The 8,295-nt window shown below is 39.2% G+C and overlaps 1 non-coding gene across 1 annotated transcript; it reads right to left on the bottom strand.

Annotated features, from left to right (window-relative positions):
• Nucleotides 1–675: 675 nt before the first annotated feature.
• LOC145151841 (small nucleolar RNA R71) lies at nucleotides 676–781 on the bottom strand. Its single transcript, XR_013732392.1, has one exon. It is a non-coding gene; the product is annotated as a small nucleolar RNA R71 (small nucleolar RNA).
• Between the last annotated feature and the right edge of the window lie 7,514 nt (nucleotides 782–8,295).

The following is an 8,295-nucleotide window of genomic DNA, read 5'->3' as shown; positions in this document are numbered from 1 at the left end:
CACTTATTACCACGTCATGGTAATCGTTCATTAGGAATTTTTAGTTAGTTTTAGTTCGTTTTTACGTTTTTATTTTTGTTTTGTTTCAGATGTATATGACTCGCGGATCAAACACACCATTGACACCACCATTTGAAGATCCTGAGTCAGCCTTTCATAAAAAAGAAGCCGAAAAACGTGAGCACCTTCAAAAGCTTTGGGAAGACTCCTACCAAAAATGAATCTGGTTACGAGCCCGAATCAAAATCCGACAAAGAAATAAACGAACCCGAAGGCAAGCCAAGAACCAACATGGCGGGCATTGCTGACATTTCTATGGAGGCATACAAGAAGAGAATTCGAGAGGACACCGGTCCTGGCCTTGTGCAACCCGCAATTCCCTCTACCGCGACCTTCGAGCTAAAAGGACACATCCTTTCCGCACTTAAGGATATTCCATTCTCCAGAAAAGATCATGAGGATACCTATAAACACCTTGATGAAGTCAATGACATCGCCGATTACTTTAACATCCCAAATGTTCCACGTGAGACAGTGTTGTTGAGAATGCTTCCGGTTACCTTCAAAGGAGCGGCCAAAGATTTGTTAAAGGCACTTCCACCCAGTGCAACCACTACATGGGCATAAATGCGAGGAGAATTCTTAGAACAATCTTGCCCACCATCAAAGGCGGCTAAAATCAAGAAGGCCATAATTTATTTTGAGCAACAAATGGGTGAGTCACTATATGAAGCATGGGAGCACTACAAGGGATTACTTTGAAATATCCCCAAAACGATCTTAATGTACACCAAGAAGTCTCCATTTTCTACGATGAGGTAAATGTCACGACTAGGCAACTCCTTGATTCTCAAGGACCACTCACAAAGAAGAATCCCGCTGAAATAAATGAGCTAATTGAGGAATTTTCCAAACATTCAAGGGAGTATCAAAATCCTCAAAATAACAGAGCAAGAGGACTAGGAAGTGGAACTTCGGAAGATATTGCGGATGTTTTACAATTGGTAAGTAATATGGATTGGAGAATGACGAAGATGGACCAATGCATACATAAAATACGTGTGGGTTGTGAAATTTGCAATGGGCCACATTTGACAAAAGGTTGCCATTTGGACAAAAACAGGAATAGGAGGGCTCAAGTTTCTCCTCTAGTGGAGACTGCTATGATGAATATTGGAGGAAGTCTAAAAAGGAATGGTTGCCGTATGATGAGTACAATAAACAAAAAGAAGAAAAATATAGGCAAACCGGCCGAGGCTACTATTGAAAGGAATAACACAACCCGAGAAGAAAGTGGACTTAGAGTCAATGGTTCATAGATTCATGGAAGCTTCTGAAAAGCGTCACGATGTAGCTGATGCTACCATGAGAAATCATAAAGCACCCATCAAAAATATTGAAGCACAACTCGGACAATTAACTACGTTAGTTAACGAACGGTTACCTCCACCAATTTCAGATAACAAACCGCAACCACATGCATGACCATAACCACTGAAGAAGACACCATTTCTGAGTTCGTGGAAGCACTAGAAGAAGATGCAAAGCCGCGTGATACACAGCCAAAGCAGACGAAAGTTGAAGAAAAATTTGTTGCTAAAACACTATGCTCATGACGTGAGGTTTTAATCCTCACGACATGGTCTTTGTCTGGGCAAAAAAAAAATTCTTGTGCGCAAACATATCGACCTCCGTTACCGTTTCCTTCTTGAGCCAGAGTGAATCCCTTGGAATAAGAACAAAAAAAGTTTATGCAGTAAGTCAAGGGTATTCCAATCAATACTCATTTTATTGAATCCTTAGCGAAAGTTCCCGAATATGCTAAATTTTTTAACCATTTACTAGACATCAAATTGTTAGTGAGCAAAGTTCCATGGTTATTATGGAGGGGATACCAAAGAAAATGGGAGATCCCGGACGCCTTACTCTTCCATGTGAATTTGGGAATAACATAAAGACTTATGCTTTAACCGATTCTGGAGTGAGTATAAATTTGATGCCATCTTTGTTTTATCAAAAGCTCAACTTTCTAGAATTGAAGGCTACATGGATAACAATTTGTATGGCTAATCGTTCGGTGACTCCTCCTCGAGGAATAATTGAGGACATATTGGTAAAAATTGGAAAATTTGTTTTTCCAATTGATTTTGTCGTAGTAGATATGAAGGAGGATCACGATGTCCCAATTATCCTTGGACTCCCTTTACTTAATACTACGCGAGACTTGGTGGGAATTTGTGAGTCAAATCTCACCTTGCGAGTGGGGAATGAGGAGATGACTTTTGGAGTAGAAGATGGATTCAAGAGGGATAAAGCTCAAAATGAAGTGTTCACCATTGATGAAGAAAAAGAGCTTGAGGAGTTAGAGAATTTGATGGAAGAAGAGATTCAAACAAGAGAAAAAGTCAATTGTACCAAGACAAGAGCTTCAATTCCAATGGTCTTTGAGGTTTTTGCTTTTAAAACTCCAATGTCTCCAGTGAAGGAAGAAAGTGAAGAATTTATAGTCTCAAGTGATGAAGAAGAATAAATTACACAAGACTTGAGCAAACCGACTTTGGACAAAGTGGATGTTGAAGCTCGGGAACTAGAAAACAAAAAGAAGAGCCAAAATTTGTCAAAAAGAGGAAAGGGTTGAAGAGGAAATACGAGGAAGGAGATTCTAAAACGAAGAAGGAAAATTCTAAAATAGAGTATTTAAGAAAGGTGCAAGCGTACAAGAAAAGGTGGAGGGAACAAAAGGTGCAAATGGATATCGTATCTACAAACGATTCAACATAGGGCGGTACGGAGTCCGATCCATGACTCCATCAAAAGAAGCGCTTCTCGGGAGGCAACCCGAGCTCGGTTTGCATATTTTTTGTTTCTCCTTTAGTTTTTTCCATTTTAGTTTTTAAAATTTTATTAAGTTTTAGGATAAGTCATCATCAAGGTCATCTTATTTAATAGAAATAGGAAAAAAAGCAAGTGTGGGCTTAAATTTAAAGAGTGGTTGATTTTTTTATAAGAAAAATAGTGTTTTTGGTAAAAATCCTCGACACCATGACGTGGGATTAAGCCCCACGACGTGGTATATTAATTTTTCCTGATGATATTTACATAATTCAAAATTCATGACATGAGTTTTAACCCTCACGACGTGAGCTATAAAAACACGGCCGAGGGGGGGGGGGGGACTAGTTTTATATCTAACTTCAAACATTAAACTATCCTTTTCAACACTCGCACGAACAGACGTAGCAGCTCCACACTTCTATTTTCTACCAGGTTTCTTCAACTTCCTCTTCATTTCGTGTTTAATGTCCTATTTCGGTAAGATCTCCATCCTCTAATCTTGTTAATTTCTTCTAATTTTATGCATTTAGAGTGAGAGTTTGTTTTGAAGCCTAAATTTCGAAATTGATTCCATCCTATGCGATTTCTACGTTGCATGTTACTTAAAAGGACTTAGAATCGAGTTTTAAGCCAACCCCAACCTTAATTTTCTTTCGATTTTACCTCTTTGATGTTTGATGTTTAACTGATATGTCGACCAAACTCATGGCGTGGTGTTTGTGACCACGACATGAGAACTGGGTTCACAGTTTTTGTGATTTTTTGCTTATTGTTTGATTTGTTTTGTGTTGTTGGCTTTGCTTGTTGTTAATTTTCAGTTGCCATGGAACCGGGGCGTGCATTTCCTGTAGAACAAGAACATTTTGATGTTCCTAGTTTACACCCACTATATCGATTTCCACAAAACATCTCGCAGTCCATGATCAACAACTATTCAAATAAATTGGGTTTGTTAGATAATCGAGAATTTGCTTTACCAACCATGATTAATTGGTCGTGGCTTAGTGGGGTTGGTATGGTGTCAGAATTGGAGCAATATTGGAGAAAGCTATATGTAGGAGACGGGTTCACTTTCCAATGCAATGGGTGGCGTAATTTATTTTCCATTTAAAAGTCGGTTTATCGAGAATTATATGTTGAGTTCTTTGCCACAATTAATTTTGAAGAACGGACGGTTGACCCGAGATACAATCGGGTTCTTGCATTCCGATTGGGAGGTGTTTATAGAGAATTCATCCTTCTTGAGTTTGCTTGGCGAATGGGGTTGTACACAGAAGCGGAAACACAATCACCACATTTCATCTTATTTTTACAGGGTTGTGTTCGAGACTTCACTACGGGATTGCTTGATGTGCAATTTTGGAGATCCATTTCTAATTATGAGTATAGTTCGCATAATTCTTGCGAAGAACATATTCGGTCACCCATCCATAGGTTCTTGCATCGCCTGATCACCTTTACCATCAACCACAAACATCAGTGCGACAAGATGCCATCCTAGAATCTTTTCTATCTTTGGAGCATCATCACACCAGAATTCTTTTGTGACCTTCCTTATATGCTAGCGAGCTTTTTTGGGACAAAGGTAGTAAATTCTCTGGCCGGTAGTCCTATTATGGGCGGTCATGTGCTTATACGACTCGCATATTCATATGGGATTTTGAGTCTAATTTTTGTTCAGAATTTGATACGTTTCAAGGACTCGGATTTGACGACTCAATTTTTGGGTCTTATGAGGGTTGTGGTAAATATAGGAGGGGGATATGTCATACCCCTGGAAGATGAAGATGAACAAATTGGTCACCCCAAGGAGAAACCGAGACAAAGAGGGAGAAGGAACATGAAAGGGAGAGGTGAGAGAGCTCAACCAGTGCAACAAAATGCACCAATGGGAGGAGGACCATCTCGTGACGAGACGGTGGCTGGGTATTTTGATAGAATGAGCATGAGCATGAATTGGATAGGTGGTACTATGGACAATATGATCCAACACTTTCACATTGAGCAACAATGTAATTTGGGAAATCAATACCAAATTTGTCCTTCGTGGATCGAGTATTGGTCGCGACAAGGGGATGGCGCTGGGACGAGCGGAACTAGAGACGAGGGAGATGAAGAATGATATTTATCCTTTTTATCTTTTTATTTTTATTTATTTTTGTATAATTTTATTTATTATGGTGTGTTTTTAATTTCGCATGATTTAAGAAACTATAACTGAATTATGTGATGGCTGTTTTCTACTTTCCACCAAATTTTTGTTTTGGTCGCAGGATTATTAGAGTATCGATAAAAAAAGAAAGAGAGACAAGAGAAAGCGAGCGAGAAAAGCCGTGTGCGTTAGAGAAACGAGTCGAAGCCCATAATTTTTGCTAAGTGTGGGGTGAATTTCGTGTGCGAAAAGAGATTAGAGAAAAGAGAGGGTTCCAGAAAAATAAGGGTTTTGAAACAGTGATAATTGGTTAAGACTACAACTGAGGATCACATGCATAAAAGACTTGTAAAAAGAGATAAATTCAGTTACACCCAATTTTCACGATGTGGCCCACTATTATCACGCCGCGAGGTCGTTGCCATCCCGTTATCCAGATTCAATTTTAATCATTCTCACGCTGTGAACTTCTATACTCACGTCGTGAGTCACTAAGATGACAGTTTTACTCTACTCTGTCAACATTACAATGTGGCGTATGCTTTCCCACATTGAGATGATTTGTTGTGAATATTTTATGCACCACACTTTTTGAAGATGCAAGGTTTTGATTCACATTTTATTCGGCATATTCACGCGTATCAATGAAGTCTAATTTTTAGTCACATACTCAAGATGTTCAAGTTTTCCACACAGGTTCAGAATTCGATCTCGCAACTACTACCCCAGGGGAGTCTGTTCCTTATTCTCCCTTTTCATTATTTTCATTATTTTTTGCATACAACGAGGGCATTGTATGAAATAAGTGTGGGGTAGGGGTCGAAAAAGGAAAATTGTAAGAAAATTAAAATTATTTTAATAGGTTTGAAATAATAATCTAAAATTAAATCTAGTAATAATTAAAAACTTAAATTGATAATATTCTGTGGGATGATCCAACGCGAGCTCAAATTGTAACGTCCCGAAAAAAACAGGACGTAATTTTTTTAGATTAATAAATCGTTAATACAGATTGTTTCCATAAAACCAGAGTAACCAATATTTAGCAAAACATCATTAAATCAGAGTAATTTACAGAATGCGGAAACATGTGGTGTGTGCTCTGCAATCATCCCGAGCTCTTCCATTTGAAAACCGGAGTACTTGAAACATAAACTGAAAACCGTAAACATAAAGCTTAGTGAGTTCCCCAAAATACCATGCGACATACAACAACAAATTATCATGCACATATATATATATATATATATATATATATATATATATATATATATATATATATATAGTTGCCATGAGATCCTCCCATGGTCTTTATCTATTATGCCATGGGCTCCCCCCATGGTCTTTACCTGGAATACCCTGGGCTTTCCCCCCATGGTCTGACATCCAATTGCCACGGGCTCCCCCCGGGTTCTTCCATGTAAGTATCACAAAGACAACTAGCATACCACATAACACGTAATGGGCCGACATTGGTGCCTTCGACCAATGGATATTGTGAGAAGACTCACCTCGCACCACTGAATCATACGGAAACACTCTTGGCTGTTGGCTGGCAGATCCACGAACTAACAATCGCAAAACAAAACCCAATTGACAATTCTGTTCCAATCCATAACCATAACTCCATACCTGGGGTAAATAGACCATTTTACCCCTAACCTAACCTTGTCCAAATCTAAGACCCAAACTTACAATGTCAAAGGCCCAAAGGCCAATAAATCAATCAATGGCATAATTTTCCAAATTGGGCCCAAACCCCTTACATGGGCCTTACCTTAAGGCGCAACCATTCTTTCTAGTCCAAAACACTTTGCATTCTGATAGCCCACTAACCGATAGTTATCCAAAGCCCAATTATGGTCTTATGGCCCAACTTTCCAAATTGGGCCCAGACCTCTCCAATGGGCCTTACCCTAAAGCCCAATAATTTCCTTAGTCAAAAAGCCTGCTTTTAGATGGCCCACGAAGGCCCACAGCAACTAGGTCCAAGCAATGGCCCAAACCGAGGTCGACAAATGCGAAGTCCATTCTGACTAAGTACACAAGGCGTACCCAATTGTACGATGCGCGTACACGCTTGATGGCTTGTATGCCCATCGTACTCCTCTATTAAGCCCACTTTTTCCATTAAGCGCTTAATTCCTAGACCAAAGGTTCAAACCACAGATCTGAGTCCTAAACAATGTCTAGACCCATTCAGTCACTGACTTGGTGACTTTGCATGCCCCACATGAACCCAAAATCATAAAGAAGATCCATAAAGTCACTGACTTGGAAATGAGACACATAAGCTTTTCCTTGGTTCCCATCCTTGCACCAAGCTCCATCTTCTTAGAAATGGACCAAATATACCAAAAATGTACACCAAAAGCTCAAGATTCCACCATAAGGATTAAGAACGATTTCTAGGGTTTTAGAGGGTAGGGGTTGACTTAGGAAATGAATAAAGAGGCTAACATTATTCTTATATAGGGTACAACCCTAAAATTAGGGTTTTCAATTTGTGCTTCGTACGCCCAGCGTACCACCTCGTACGCCCAACGTACGAGGTCTCACACCCCGACCCAAAGCTCTTACCTACACTATGCGTACTCTACAATATGCCTTGCGTAACCGGCTTCAAATCAGTACCCCCCATGTACCTACCTGGTATGGCCTGCGTACTAGGATTTTTCCCAAACCCTAATTCTTCCGAAGTCCATAACTCTCTCTATACAACTCCGATTTTAACCATCTATATATCCATAAAAAGGTATCAAGACACTCTACACTATTATCAAATCATACTCACCATATGATATCCCGAACGAACTTCCGATTTCCATAAAAGCTTGAGCTGAAAAATTACCAAAATGCCCTTAGATTCCAAAACACAAACCGAATACCCGAACCATCTGAAATACCTTATCCAACCCCAACTCAGTCCAAAACCCAACTTCTCAAGGATCCGAAGCCTGATAATACCTAGCCTAATCACCATCCCTAACCTGGGAACAAATCAAAACAAGCCGTTACACAAATGTTTAATTGAGCCAACCTATGTTATAGTATCTTTGTGGCTTCTCAAGTCCTAGTGAAAAGTCGTGAGATATGAAAGGTATCTGGTAGTTTATATGGCATAATAAGTTTTGCACCGTGTACCAAAAATCTATCCAGGAGAGCTTATGTAGTTATTGCACTTAGACTAATACTTTTATCCAATAAAGGTTGAAGTTAACCTCCCTTGCTTAAGCATGTAGGATTTAAGCCAAAAAAGTGAGTTCTATATATATATATATATATATATATATATATATATATATATA

The sequence above is a fragment of the Lactuca virosa genome, chromosome 1 (assembly GCF_052849685.1).
Source record: "Lactuca virosa cultivar CGN04683 chromosome 1, Lactuca_virosa_CGN04683_v6, whole genome shotgun sequence".
NCBI classification, from domain to species: domain Eukaryota; kingdom Viridiplantae; phylum Streptophyta; class Magnoliopsida; order Asterales; family Asteraceae; genus Lactuca; species Lactuca virosa.
The sequence above is the reverse complement of the archived record's forward strand: the minus strand, read 5'-3'. Positions and strand labels throughout refer to the sequence as shown.